Raw genomic sequence first — 14,816 nt, forward strand, 5'->3', positions numbered from 1 at the left:
GATCAGCAAATCTCTGTTGGAACAATGCTCCTTTAAACTGTTGTGAAAATATTTTGATTGACAGGATGCATGCATTACTGTCAGACTGCCAGGAAATGCTGAGTGAGAGAACGTGGCATGATGCAAAAACTTACTACAGGGATTGCATCATGCTGAGTAGCACTAGATGATGACTCCCAGTATAAGTGCAACTGTGGGTTGGTGTTGTGTGGGTTGGATGGCTTGTGGATGGCTGAAGCTGTGTTACAACAGACGGTAATGCTGATGGAAGTCTATAAGGAGAGTTTGTAAATATCTGTACATATTGCAACTTATGATAAAGAACCTCCAGGGACTTGGAAGAAATCAACTGTTTCTGTAAGTTTATATATTTGAATGTAGAATATGGTCAGTGCACTGCCAATACTTTACTCTGGACTGGTGCTTTCATACTCTGCTACACTAAGATGCTTCCGAGAGCATTTACCTCAGCTAGCACTATACGTTGGCATCTCAAGTGGGCCAAAGAGTTTTGGTTTTGTTACTATAAATCCAGATGGTTAGGAGAGAGCGAACACTTTCAGCTAAAACAACTGCTAAGATACTAGAGAAATCCAGACAACATATTGCATTTTTGATTCATGAGGCTATGCAGAAGCTGTCAGCCAAATGGCTGCCAAAACGTTTGAATGCCAACAAGAAAGGAAATCGGGTGGATACCTCCAAGTTGATCTTGCAGCACTGTGAGGAATAATTGTGATAATTGTTTGGAATGACCACTTGTTGTTGATTAAACAGAGTTATATTATTATGTTGCAGAAATCAAACAACAATACTTACAGTGGCAGCACTCTGATTCCCCACGAGAAAAAAAATTCAAGACTCAAAGGTCATGGCCACAGTTCTTTGAAATAAGAAAGGTATTTTGATGACTGATTATCTTCAGAAGTGCCAAACAGTTAATGAAGAATACAACTCTAACTTGCTGTGCTGATTAAAGGAGACAATGAAGGAAAAACAGTAAGGGAAACTGTGGAAAGGTTTTTGCAGGGCAATGCACCTGCTCACAGGGCTGGCAAGACAATGGATGTTTTGAAGAATTTGGGGTTTGAGTGCATAGACCATCTACTCTACTTACCAGATCTTGCTCCATGTGACAATTTCCTGTTTCCAACCCTTAAAAGAAGTTTGGAAAAAATACATTTTTTCAAATGATTCAGATGTGACAGGAATAGCCAAGCAGTTCTTCACTGACCAGACATCAGAAGTTTTCAGGGAAAGGGTTAAAGAAACTTGGGAAATGTTGTACCAGGTGTGTTGAGTTTTGAGGTTATTATGTGGAATAGCATATATGTTTCATGGTTCTATAAGGGACGCAGTGACTCAGTGGTTGAAACATTGACTCTGTCAAGATCAGCAGGCGCAGTTCGAGGCCCAAGTGCTGTGTGACTGAGTGAGTTCCCATCACTAATCCCAGCTTTTGCCAACCTAGCAGTTTGAAAGCATATAAAAAGTGCAAATAGATAAATAGGTACCTTTTCAGTGGGAAGATAAAAGCGTTCTGTGCAGTCATGCTGGCCACATGATCGCATTCATCTTTGACAATGCTGACTCTTTGGCTTAGTAACGGAGATGAAAACCGCCTTCTATAGTCAGACACAACTTGACAACCTTGTCAAAGGGAAAACCTTTACTTTTTCATAGTTCTAGGTCACTCCCTTTTTGCTCAAGTTGAGAATTTTTCAGCACTTGTAAAATCTGAATGATAGGTGAGGATGGTGAGAGCTGTAGGCCAACACATTTGGAAACTGCCACATTAGGCAGTATGGGATCTAGAAAATGACAGCATGCCATCGGTTCATCTAAATTTCCTCACTGATCTGCAGCTCTCTTCTTTCTGTCACATCAAACTTTAATTGCCCAACGTATTTTTCTTGGAATTGAAGGTGAATAAGAATAATTTGTTTATTCTGGTTACATTTTACTAATCCAGTAAAATACTGAAGTGCATCAATAAGAGGTTACAAAGACTGGACAGTAAATCTGAGGTGGAAAATTCATTATCAGAAGTATTTTGAGTGCCTCTGAATATATGCTGACAACATATATACTGATCTTCCTGGAAAACAGGAAGATCCATTTAGTGACACAAAGAAAAGGAACAAACAGGAGAACAGCTAACAAGAAGTGACACATTAAAAAAGTAAACATGGTTTATATGACTTCTACGTGATTCTGGCCTCTTTAAATGATATGCAGCCCCATATCATAGCCTAAATCTTCCAGGTTTGCACTTCAGACTCATTTTTAATTGTGCTTTTGGGATTTTTCTGCTGGTACCTTTCAACTCTAAAAATAACCTCTTACTCAGGAATATTGCTTGCTGATTGTTGGACCTAATCTTTCTAGAATTACAAACTAATTTCAGTCCTTCCAAGTACAGTGGGCCCTCCCCTTACGCGGCCCGAAACAGATGGGTCCAAAAGAGTGGTGCACGGCTGGGGCCGGGTCATCCTCATGCGCCCAGCCCCAATTCAGGCTGCCACCACAGTCCTGAACTGGAACACTGGAAGGAGCGGATCTTATCCACTCCATCTTGGCCCGGTTCGTTGGCACTGGTGCAGCTTCCAGACGTGTTCGGGGTGTGCATCATCTGAACGCTTCAGCCTGAACGTCGATGGAATCTGCACCGTTTGGCCTGTGTGTTTCGGGCCCAAGTTAGAAATTCTAAATCAATCTTTTGCTCAATTTACATTTACATTGAAGTAGCATGCATTGAACTACCATGTGGGTCCAAAATAAACGTTTATCATCCATAGTGTAAGGATAGATGAGTCACAAGAAACCAATATGCTCAACATTACCAACATATAGATGGGGAAAAATCAGATTTGGTAGCTTTGCCAATCTGGTTGAGACTGTGATAATGAGGAGCCTTATCAGAGTCTTCTTTCCAGGTAACAAAGATTTAAATGTAAGAGGAGATAGACATTTTAATTTAATTTAATGCTAGAGAATTTAATGCAACTGGCTAACAGCCCAATGCCAACAGTGGCCAAGGAAGCAGTAGTTGAGGGAAAGAGGACTCTAAGAGAAGTCTTGGAGCAGTTCCTAAGAGCCATAAGAAGTTCCAGTAGTCTACTCTGCACCAGAGGCCCAGTGCTTTGTGCTCAGCCCACCTGACTCAGCCCAACCCAGGGGGCAAGAGAATCTATAGTAAGCAATGAATCTATAGTAAGCAGGTCCTGACATCATCACAGCACTGCAACAAGAGACTAAAGCAGAAGGGGAGACACCAATAATGAAGACTCCAGAATAACCCAGAAAAATGACAGCAACGTACAGGTTGCTTACCTGTAACGGTGTTTCTTCGAGTGGTCATCTGCGAATACATACAAATGGGTTTCACTGCACCTGCGCAGTGCTGCTCGGAACCTACTGGAATCACTGTGCAGAGCTCACTCTGCACAAATTGCAACTTTTTGGCGGTAACTCCGCCCACCCGTTATAAGGCCCCTGCCTTCCCGCTCTTTCCCCAGTTCCGCAATTTTTCCGCCAAGCAGGCGATGGAAAGAGAGCCAATGTGAGCAGGACACTGAGGGGACGGACGGGTGGGATTTGTATGTATTCGCAGATGACCACTCGAAGAAACACCGTTACAGGTAAGCAACCTGTACTTCTTCTTCGTGGTCTCTGCGAATCATACAAATGGGTTTAGACTGACAAGCTAAGGTATACGGCGGAGGGAGTGTCCTGAAACCAAAGCTATGGTAAACCAAAGGTATATTTATTACAATAAACACCTTGAACCATAAAAGGAGTCAGTCTTTTGTTCATGCACAGATCAAATAGCAATAATTCTGCTAAACCTGAGAAGGGAACAGAGGTCATGCAAGACCGATCCCATAGGATTTGTGCAAACCAACATACAACAAATGTAAACAGTGTAACTGTATAACACAAAACATCAGTAATGCAATCAATGCAACCCTGAAACCAACACAGCCCTCCCGAAAGCTGCGTCTCGGATGGCCCTGGTGTCCAACCTATAGTGTTTAATAAAGGTTAGAGGTTGGGACCAAACAGCTGCCTTGCAGACATCCTCTAGAGGGATCCCAGACAGGAATGCAGAGGATGCTGCCATCGCCCTTGTAGAGTGGGACCGCACCCTGCCAGGGAGCGGTTTGCCCAGAAGTTCATAGCAGAGGTGGATGGTGCTAGCCACCCATTTGGAGAACCTCTGCGTAGACACAGGCAACCCCTTCTTTGGTTCCGAGTAGCATTGAAAAAGTCTCTCGGACCGACTGGAGGCAGCAGTTCTGTCCAGGTAAAACGCAAGCGCCCTCCTGACATCAAGAGAGTGCAAGCGTCGCTCCTCATCCGACGTCGGATCGGATGCCAGAGTGGGCAACACAATGTCCTGGCACATGTGGAAGGTGGACACAACCTTAGGAAGGAAGGTAATGTCTGTACGGAGGACCACCTTGTCCTTGTGGAACCTTAGGAATGGCTGGTCCCTCCGTAAGGCACAGAGTTCGCCCGCACGGCGGGCAGAGGTGATGGCCACAAGGAAAGCGGTTTTCCAGGTCAACAGTCTCAAGTCCGCTGTGGCCATTGGTTCAAAGGGCTTGGATTGGAGGGCGGACAGTACCGTCTCCAAATTCCAAGCCGGCGTTGGTAGCAGCACAGGAGGATATAGGTTGGCACAACCTTTTAGGAACCCTTTCACCAAAGGGTCCTTGAAAAAAGACACCCTCCCCCCGAACTGATATTTGGCACAGATGGCAGACAAATAGCATTTGATGGATGTGAGGGCCAGCCCCCCATCCAAAAGCGCCATCAAAAACTCCAGCACCACTGGAGTGGACACCTGTGCAGGAGACAAGCCCTTTTGGTCTAGGAAGAGGCAAAATCTCCTCCATTTCAGGGCATAAGAGCGCTGGGTGGAAGGTTTTCTGGCAGCCAGGATCACCGTCCTCACCGACTCCGGCAAGGCGGTTAGGGCCGGATCCTCCAGGCCACCAGCGGCAGGCTCTCGATGTCCGGGTGGAGAATTCGTCCGTCCTGGATGGAGAGCAGGTCCGGACGTGGGTCGAGACGGAGGAAGCATCTCCCGGAGAGGTGGAGAAGGGATGCGAACCACGGTTGTCTCGGCCACCACGGGGTGATCAGGATCGCCTGGGAGCGGTCCGTTGTCATCTTGGACACCACCCTGATGATGAGAGGGAACGGAGGGAAAGCGTAGAGTAGCTCCCCCGTCCAGAGGAAAGCGAATGCGTCTCCGAGGGATCCGTCGAATCGCTTTCTGGAGCAGAACTGGGGACAGTGGCTGTTCCATGTGGTCGCGAAAAGATCGATCCGGGGGGTTCCCCACCGATCGAAGAGGTCGCTGACCGTCTCGGGATGAAGCCTCCACTCGTGGCACACCGAAGGAGATCTGCTGAGGCGGTCTGCCAGGTCGTTGTCCTCTCCGGGAAGGTGAATCGCCTGGAGGAGTATGCGCCTCTGAATGCACCAGTCCCAGATGCGGAGCGTGAGGTCGAGCAGGGTCTTGGACCTGGTGCCACCTTGTTTGTTGATGTAGTACATCACCGTGGTGTTGTCCGTCCTGAGGAGGACCACTCTCCCTGCAAGAGCGTACTCGAACGCCCTCAAGGCCTTCTCCACTGCGAGCATCTCTAAGGCGTTGATGTGGAGGAGTTTGTCTGGTGCGGACCACCTGTCCTTGACGACAAGGTCGAGCAGGTGGGCACCCCATCCCTCCAGGGATGCATCGGTTGTCAGCGTCAGTTGTGTCTGGGGCTGATGGAAAGGCATCCCGGTACAGACGTTGGAGCTGTCTAGCCACCATCTGAGGGAAGCGGCTATAGGTCTGGTTACCGTGAGCCACTTTGAAGGCGGGTCCTCTAGCGGAGAGAAGACGGAGAGGAACCAGGATTGGAGCGGACGAAGACGCAGTCTTGCCCAGGGGGTGACGAATGTCGTCGATGCCATGTGGCCCAGGGCGACTTGGACATCTCTGGCCCTTACCCTTCTGTGGGAGATACAAGGCCTGAGGGATGCCGTCAGGGCCCGAAAGCGGTCCGGAGGGAGAAAGGCTAGGCAGTTCTCGGAGTCCAGGATGGCCCCGATGAACTTGACCTGTCTGGTCGGTGTGAAGTGGGACTTTTCCCTGTTGACCACCAGCCCGAGGGAGTCGAAGAGCTGCAGGGCGAATGAGACTGCCTCCTGTAACTCGTCCTGAGATTCGGCTGCGAACAGCCAATCGTCCAGGTAAGGGAAAACCATGAAGCCCTTTTGATGAAGGTATGACACCACTGGAGCCATGCACTTCGTGAAGACTCGTGGGGCCGTGGCCAAGCCGAACGGAAGCACGTTGTAGTGGTACGAGGCGGAGCCGACAGCGAAGGCGAGGAATCTCCTGTGGGACTCCCGGATCCCGATGTGGAAATAGGCATCCTTCAGGTCGACAGTCGCGAACCACAGGCCCTGGTGGAGGAGAGGCAGAATGGAGGCCAAGGTTACCATTCGGAAGCGACGATAGTCCAAAAACAAGTTCACTTGTCTCAAGTCCAAGATGGGCCTGATGCCCCCATCCGTTTTAGGTACAGTGAAGTACAGTGGTGCCTCGGGTTACGAAAGTAATTCGTTCCGCGGCCGCTTTCGTAACCCGAAAAGCCTTCGTAAGCCGAATTGCCATAGGCGCTAATGGGGAAAAGCCGCGATTCCGTGCGAAAAAGCCGAAAAAAGCACCAAAAGTTTTTTCGTAACCCGAAAAAACATTCGTAACCCGAAACAATAATTCCCTATGGCATTTTTTCGTATCCCGAAAATTTCGTAACCTGGGTATTTCGTATCCCGAGGTACCACTGTACCTGGAAAAAAAGGCCCGAGGATGTTGGTCGGGCGGTAAAAGGGAGATTGCTCCCTTAGCAAACAATGTGCGCACTTCGTCGAGAAGGGTGTCCGAGGGGGGAGTGGACATGAAGGCTCCAGTTGGAGGGAGCTCTTGGAACTCGAGGGCATAACCCCTACGGACGATGTTAAGAACCCACGAGTCCGATGTTATAGAGGCCCAGGTGTTAGCATAGGGCCTCAAGATGTCCAGAAAAAAGATGGGTGAGGAAGGGACGAAGCGCGCTGCGTCCCTTCAGGCTCTCTTCTTCCCCTGGTCGGTCTCCTGCCGGCGGGACTTGCGGTACCGAGGCGGGAAGTTGCGACGGCCAGAGGAGGAGGAAGACTGCGAAGGGAAGCGCTGTCTCTGAGAGCCTTGGTGTTGGGGCTGTCGATCCCGGGAGAAGGTCCCTTGTGACTGACCTTGCGGCTGCCACGGGCGCTGTCGCTTCGGGAACGGAGAAGCCGGTGCTGAGGACATGCCGTGCTTCTTGGCCGCCGCCTTCATCCTGAACTTGCGGTTCAGGCGGTCGTCGGTCTCGGCGTGGAAGAGGCCAGTCCCGTCAAGGGGCATGTCCTCGATGGCCGCTCTGACCGTGGGATTGAGATCGGAGGCCCTCAGCCATGCGTGGCGCCGAAGAGCCATGGCTGCAGACATGGATCTTCCGGAGCAGTCCACCATGTTCCTGGAAGTGGTGATTAGCCAGCTTCCGATGGAGTGAGCCTCGTCTTTGATCTCCACGAGCTGCCTCTGGATGTCATCCGGGATGTCCGGAACCAGGGGGGAGATCCGTTCCATGAGGGTCTGGATGTAGGCCCCCATGCAGGCGGTGTAATTAGCGGCCTTGATCCCAAGAGCCGATGCCGAATAAGCCTTTTTGGCCAGTCCGTCTACCTTCTTTGCCTCTCGGTCGACAGGGGAGGTGGCCTGCTTCGGAACGAAGCTGTGTTGGGCACCTTCCACAATGGCCGAGTTCGGCCTGGGGTGTTCTGCCAACCAGGAGCAACTCGCTGGAGCGACCCTGTAGAGCGCCTGGACCTTGCGGGAGGGTGCCGATAGGGTGGCCGGAGAGTCCCAAGACTTCTTAACGATGGTCTGGAGAGAAGGTAGGAGAGGCAGACATGGTGGAGTGGGAACTCGTCCATGTACCCGACGCTCCACCGGGTCCTCCGCGTCGTCCTCAGGAGATGCGAGCTGGATGTCGAGGGCCCTTGCCATCCTGACCACGTGTTCTGTAAAGGCCCTGACGTCATCCGACGGCGAAGCCGGCTCTGGATTATGCATCCTCTGAGGGGAGGCCGAACCCGAGAGGACATCCTCGTCCGAGGGCGCCTCTGAAGGCGGCAGCGGTTCGTCCTCAGAGTCCAGATCGGAAGAGAGAGGATCATTCAACCTGACCTGGGATCTTGGGCGAGCGAAGTCTACTGAGGACCGGGAGCGCCTGCGGGTTGCGGACGGCGATCTCTCACGTCTACGAGGTGGAGACGGCGACCTGTCACGTCTACGGGATGGAGAAGGTAATCTCTCGTAGATCGATGCTTTGGGGACCAACTTGGCCGGTTCGGCACGGTCTGATGGATGGGGGTTCACCTTGATGAACTCCCTCATGGCCCTGTCTTCCGGCACGGACATGTAGTAGCGGCGCGACTGCACGTCGAAAAAGAGATCCGGAGTCTCCTGTGTGAGGGGCAAATCGTCTTCATCATCCGTTGCGGGATGGGAAGGAGATCGCTGCCCCAGGGAGCGAGGGGGTACGGCATCCACTGTACCGTGGGTGAAGTCCATGGTCGGCGGAGGTAGGGCCGTGACCGAGGTTCCCTGGTCCACCGACGTTGGCTCCTGGCATGGAGGTGGCAAGGCGGAGGCGCGGACCCGTCTGGAGGGGGAGCGCTCTTTGTCCTTTGGTCTCTCCTTGGAGGACTTAACCTTCTTAGGGGCCGAATCACGATCAGCCTTGTCACGGTGCCTCTTCTTCCCGGTCTTAGGAGTCTCATCCAAAGGGAAGAATGGGTTGTCAGGGAGATCCAAGAGTACAGGGGCCGCCGCTGATGAGGAAGGCCCCGGTCCCTTGGATGCCTTGGAGGATGAAGGCGAGGCGAGATGGTCGTCTTTGGTAGCCTCCTTCGAACGGGGGCCCTCCGCTCCCTCCTTTGGCTTGGAGGCCCGTTCGGTACCCTCAGTCCCCGATGGCTTATGGGGGCGCTTGGAGGGTTTGTCGGTGGCACTGGGCGGTTTAGAGCCACGGGCCACATCGGCGGTGGTGGAAGGGGTCCCGGCCGGGACACACACCACGTTGGGGAAGGTGGCTCTTCCCGATCCCACGCTGGAGACACTTGCTCGCGAGGATGCAGCGGGGGGCCCCAGAGGTGGGACAGAAGAGGACCGCGAACCTCTTTCTTGCAGCTTTCCCAGGGCAATCGCCGAAGTAAGCCGGGACTCACGGTTTTTCCGGGCCTGGGAAGAGAGGGATCTGCAGAGTGCGCAGGCCTTTGGGTCGTGGCTCGGACCAAGGCAGAGCAGGCAGGTGGAGTGCGGGTCCTGAACGGGCATCTTGCCCTTGCAAATGTCGCACTTCTTAAAAGCGGCAGGCATCTCAAAGTCGAAGGAGTCCGAAGGTCCGAAGTTACCAGGGGCGGGAGACAAAGAATGGTCAGAAAAACAGTCCGAAGTCAAAAACGAAAGTGATTCCAAGCAAGTCAAACAAGCGAAGGTTCCTCTGAAGCAGCTAGCGCGGCGGAAAAAAGGAACTGGGGAAAGAGCGGGAAGGCAGGGGCCTTATAACGGGTGGGCGGAGTTACCGCCAAAAAGTTGCAATTTGTGCAGAGTGAGCTCTGCACAGTGATTCCAGTAGGTTCCGAGCAGCACTGCGCAGGCGCAGTGAAACCCATTTGTATGATTCGCAGAGACCACGAAGAAGAAACAAAACCCAGTGGACACTCCAGTCCCAGGACTGTATAAGGGAGCAAAGACTGGGAAGGCATTTGCTGATACACCCAAAGGAAAGGAGTCTCAACTTCACATATTAGTGCGTATTGCTTCGGCATCTGAGCCAATATCACTTTCCACCATGATGCAGAGAGAGTTTCAGGCAAGTCCTTCACCCTAAGGGGAGCAGCTGGTTCCAGGGGAGGGACAGCAGTTCTGGAAGGAGTAGGAAGTAGACCAGAATCTGAAAGTTTTATGGAAGATGGCAAAGGAAGACACCTGATCTCCTTCAGTGAAAAAGTGTCAGGAGGAAGCAGAAGTCTTCAATTTACATGGAACAAGGCAAGGAGAAAGAGGCACAGACTCCTGAACACTTCAAGTGGTCTTGATTTGTAATAGACAGGGGTTACCTAGACCATGGGGCATGGTTTAAAGGTTTCTCATCAAAAAGTATCCACGCAAGTGAGCCACTGTGGACATCGTAGGGCCTTTCACCTGTAAGACGACAAGGAAGAACCACCCACCAGAAATAACCTGAGATCATCTTCCAATCCTTGACTGACAATCAAGGAGAAAATGTGCTGATCTCTTTTATATGTCTGATGTGTGACAGTATAGTAAACCTGTAGTGTTGTGTGGTGCATGCCTGTTAATATTTTTCTTTCCTAGGTCACATCATAACATCATAACTGGTGTGGTCAGCTGTTCACAGGCTGAGATTTGGGAAAGCACATGATAATGCATGTTTGTTTTTCTTTTAGTTCCTAGCCCAGATGATGAAATCAAAGCCAGTGTGGTTCCAACTTCCAGTTGAGATTTTTTGGGGAGGGGGGGAAATTCATGTGATAATGAGGAACCCTCTCATAATCAAGAGCCTTTTTCCCAGATAACAAAAGGTTAAATTTAGGAGGAGATAGTTACATTTTAATGAAGCTCAGCATCACAGGAGATGAGATAGCAGTTGTCCAATGATGGGCAGTTGGGCAGAATTCTAGGCAGAGGTTTTTAAAGGGTTTGTGAGGCACCATGAGGAGACAGCTGACACAAAGGACCATTTGGAGCAGGGGCTCCGTTTTGGGAAGGCTGGTCAAAGCCAGACAATGGAGTACCATTTCCCAGCTATCCCATGAATATCAAGGACTACAAATCCCATCAGATCTGTCAGTAAGATTAGGAAATTGTACTAGCCAATCACATTTAGATATTTTGATTCTTTTCTTGATTGAACTGAAATAATATACTCTGGAACTTATACTTTGGTTTGAGGTCCAACATGGCTGCTCTGAGCAGCCATGCCAGATCCCAAACAGCCATCAAAGGCCAGAGCTGTACGCACCCACCGCTGAGCAGCAGGTGCTGCTTGGGGAAAGTGCCATTTATTTGGGGCCTGGCACAGCTGCACCACTGAGAAACCAAATGGCCATCCGGAACTGCAACACACACACACACACACCAAGAAGCAGTCTTGGTCTGGGGCGCAGGCAAGAAAGGCTTCAGGAAGGGAGAGAGGGCAGATGAGCAGTCCACCACACCTCCGCTGCACTGGGTGATGTCAAACACAGGTACACTACTGGTTCCACTGAGTATGTCATCCTCTTGGGAAGGATGTTGAGATGGGTGTTGTGGTACAGCAATTCAGTATTTCTACCTGGATGGTTGATTACAGAGGGTTGTGCTGTGGGATTATTGCTATAATTTGGCAGGTATGCTTTAGAATACCACTGCTCTGGTAGAGTAAAAGTACTCTGCTCGTGTTTGCATGAAACTAGTGGAAAGATTAATCCAGAAATAGGACTTGACATTCCTTCACTGTGCTGACATGCAATTCTATTCCATTTTCAACAAATCTATATGGTAGTTGCCATTCCAAATCTGTGCATGGATATGGAATTAGTATGGAAAATTGGGACTCAGTCTGCATAGTACTATGTTGTTAATGGATAGTACCTTTGTCCAGTTGAATGGTATTCCTCTCTGATGATCCTAGATATCCTAAAAAAACATATTTTTGTGGGCTGTTTTCAGATGTTCCTTGCAAACCATGTGAGATGGATACCTACAAGAGAGAGGATCTTTCCAGTGACACTGCAGTTGTGGCTTCCCTAAATATATTTGGTTTGTAGCTGTGCTCTCATCTTTTGGGTACCAGCCTTTTAATTTTTCAGCCTTTTAATTTTACATTTTTAATCTCTTACTTACTTACTTACTTACTATGATCTGTGTAGGAATATTTGGTTTCTATTTTAAGCAAACTGCAGCAGGGCCAGTGCAACATGAACTTATGGGAGAAACAGGAGAAATGACTCTGGATGCTCTTGTAACATTTAAAAAAAAAAAAGAAACTTATGTTTATTGTCTCAGGAAATCCATTTTAGGATGGTAAAGGAGAGAGATCAAAGAGAATGACCTAAACGTGGTTAGAAGAGCTCCTAAAATCTGGTTCCTATGTGCGGGTGTTCGCTAGCATCCATTGTTATGGTTGGAGTCTCATGGATGTTCCTTCCAGACAAAGGGAAAACAAAAGACTCATAAACATTGAGAGAAGGGGGAAACTGATGTTTTTCCAGGCAAGAAAAAGCAAAACACTTAAGCACATAGACTAATGAAAGATACAGAGCAGTGAAATAAATGGCAGGCATTATGTAGAGTCCACTCTCTCACTAATCACTTTGCAAGCATTGAATCTTCTTTGCTTCCAACAATCAGTTGATTTGAAGAGTTTAATAGTTGTGAAATTTCATATTTCACAGTGTTTCATTATACTTATTTTATCCTTCTGTTGCTGTTTTTATGTTGATACAGATTGAATGGTTTTAGCATTCATGTATTAATTATCTTTGACTATAAGATACCCCAAGAATTTTTTACTGGGCTGTATATGAGTATTAATAAAGTCTGCATGTTTAATAAAAAAAATCTTGCTAAATTCAATGGGTTTTACCCCAAGTTGAGCATGGGGCTGGAACTTTAGTTGCCCTTTTCTATCTTTTCCAGCTCTCACATATCATATTACAGATTTTAGAAGCATATTAAACGTATTATTGCACCAGGCATTTATATGTTGGAAATGGGTGACATTTTTTTTTTAAATTTCCACTTTCATTTCTAATAACAGCAAATATTAGATGTTTTTCATTGCTGCAGCATGTTGGGTTTGCCTGTGACCCTAAAATCTCTTTCCTGTTGTAGTCATATTCAGTCTAGGCCTCATCAGTATCTATCTAAAGATAGAAAACTTTTTCATCCCATGTGCATCACGTTTTTCTTTCACCAAGGAACAAGGCTGAAGTGTGTGTTACAAATTATGCAAATTAACCACCATAATTAGCTCAACTTATTTGCCTTCAATGCAAATTATCCTGATTTAGGGGTTGGGTTATGGCAACTACTTTAGCTGATTAAACAGTTATTCTTTCTTCAATAAAGAAGGCAACCATTTTGAAGTCTTGAACTAATTTAAATAAAATTACACTGTTTTAGTGTTTATCTCCTCAGTTTCTTCTCTTCTGAACATGTAAATTATAGTTTCTTTGGCAAAGTCTTCATTGTTTTTTCTTTTATAAAGAGATGGGCGGGAGGGAGAACACTTAATTATTGGGTTATGTCCTCTCACTGAAAGGTTAAAGATTATTCCTCACTTCCATTGGAATGGGAGATTACAGAGTATCAGAATGAGAGGCAAAATTTTTAGTTAGAGATTGTAATTCACAGGAAGACAGAATTTCCAAAACAAAGGCAAAACAAATTAGTATATTACAGCTCTATGTATCGTTTTTGGATCTTCCTTTCAACATCTACAACTCTCTTATACAGCTGAAAAGAGAAGTGAAGAAAAAAATCTGCTACATTTTACAAATCTCTGCAGTACTAGCATATCTTTTGAACTTAAGGTATTTGTGGTTAAAGTATCCACCTATGTTTGTAAAATTAATGCTCAGCTGGCAGGTTATCTGTTCTCAAGCAAAGTCTCTTCTTGATGCAATCCAATGGTGATTCAATGTACTCATTTGGGAAACCTGCATATAAGTGCAATTCAGTCCCAGTCAAATAATTCTGTTATGATAACCACAAAAAAACAGCTATTATTTGCCAAGGAGAATCTTACAGATATAATCAGAGATATTTAATGTAAAATATGTATTGTCCATTTGTAAAATAAAATGGTGCTTACTCCTAAATAAATGCATTTAGTGTTGTGAAAGCATAAGGAAGGCCTACCATATATACTCCACTATAAGTCAACTTCATGAGGGCAGGTTTGACCCATAGATAAACATAGGGGCATATAACAATGGATGTAAATGATGAAGCAAAGGAAAACAATGCCAATGGACTTACAAAATTCCTGCAGGCACAATTGTTTGTATTCACACTAAAGGCTGAATGGATGAGAGAACGGTGGGGAGGGGGCAGGGGTGGTCAGTGCTTCCAGGATTATGTTCATGCCTTTCACCAGGGGATGGTTCCTTTTTTTTAATGAGTTAAAGTACAGTACATTGACCTGTGTAGAAGTCGACTCAGTTTTTTTTTGGGATCAATTTTTGACTGCAATATCTAGACTTATATCATCACGTTCAGAGCCCAAAATTACAAAACTGTCAATCAGCTTACTCATAGTGCATCATGCTATAGAGAGCAAGCTGCCTAAACAATTAGCAATGTGGGATGGGGACATTCAGCTGTTGCATTTCAAAATGTTCTGCTTGGTTCCAGAGGTCCTGGAGCGAAGGCAGTTGGGAGTACTGATCAACCAAACTGCCTGGCGGCAAGCAAGTTGCAGCCACACCTGTCTGCTCAAAGAAGAAGGGTATGTGTGGGTGCAACCTCCTTCCCTTCCCTGAGCAGGTAAACGTGTGGTTGCTGGCTCTTATAAGATGGCTTGCCCACTCCTAGAACTCCTGAAAGCAAGCAAGACCTAAGAAAAGGCAGCAGACATGTATTCCCTCTTCTGAGTGGAGGAAGCAAGACTGCCAGCTTTTTAGCAAGTGAGAGTTATGCTATCCCTGCTCAAGGAAGA

The sequence above is a fragment of the Sceloporus undulatus genome, chromosome 4 (genome assembly GCF_019175285.1).
Source record: "Sceloporus undulatus isolate JIND9_A2432 ecotype Alabama chromosome 4, SceUnd_v1.1, whole genome shotgun sequence".
Classification (NCBI taxonomy): domain Eukaryota; kingdom Metazoa; phylum Chordata; class Lepidosauria; order Squamata; family Phrynosomatidae; genus Sceloporus; species Sceloporus undulatus.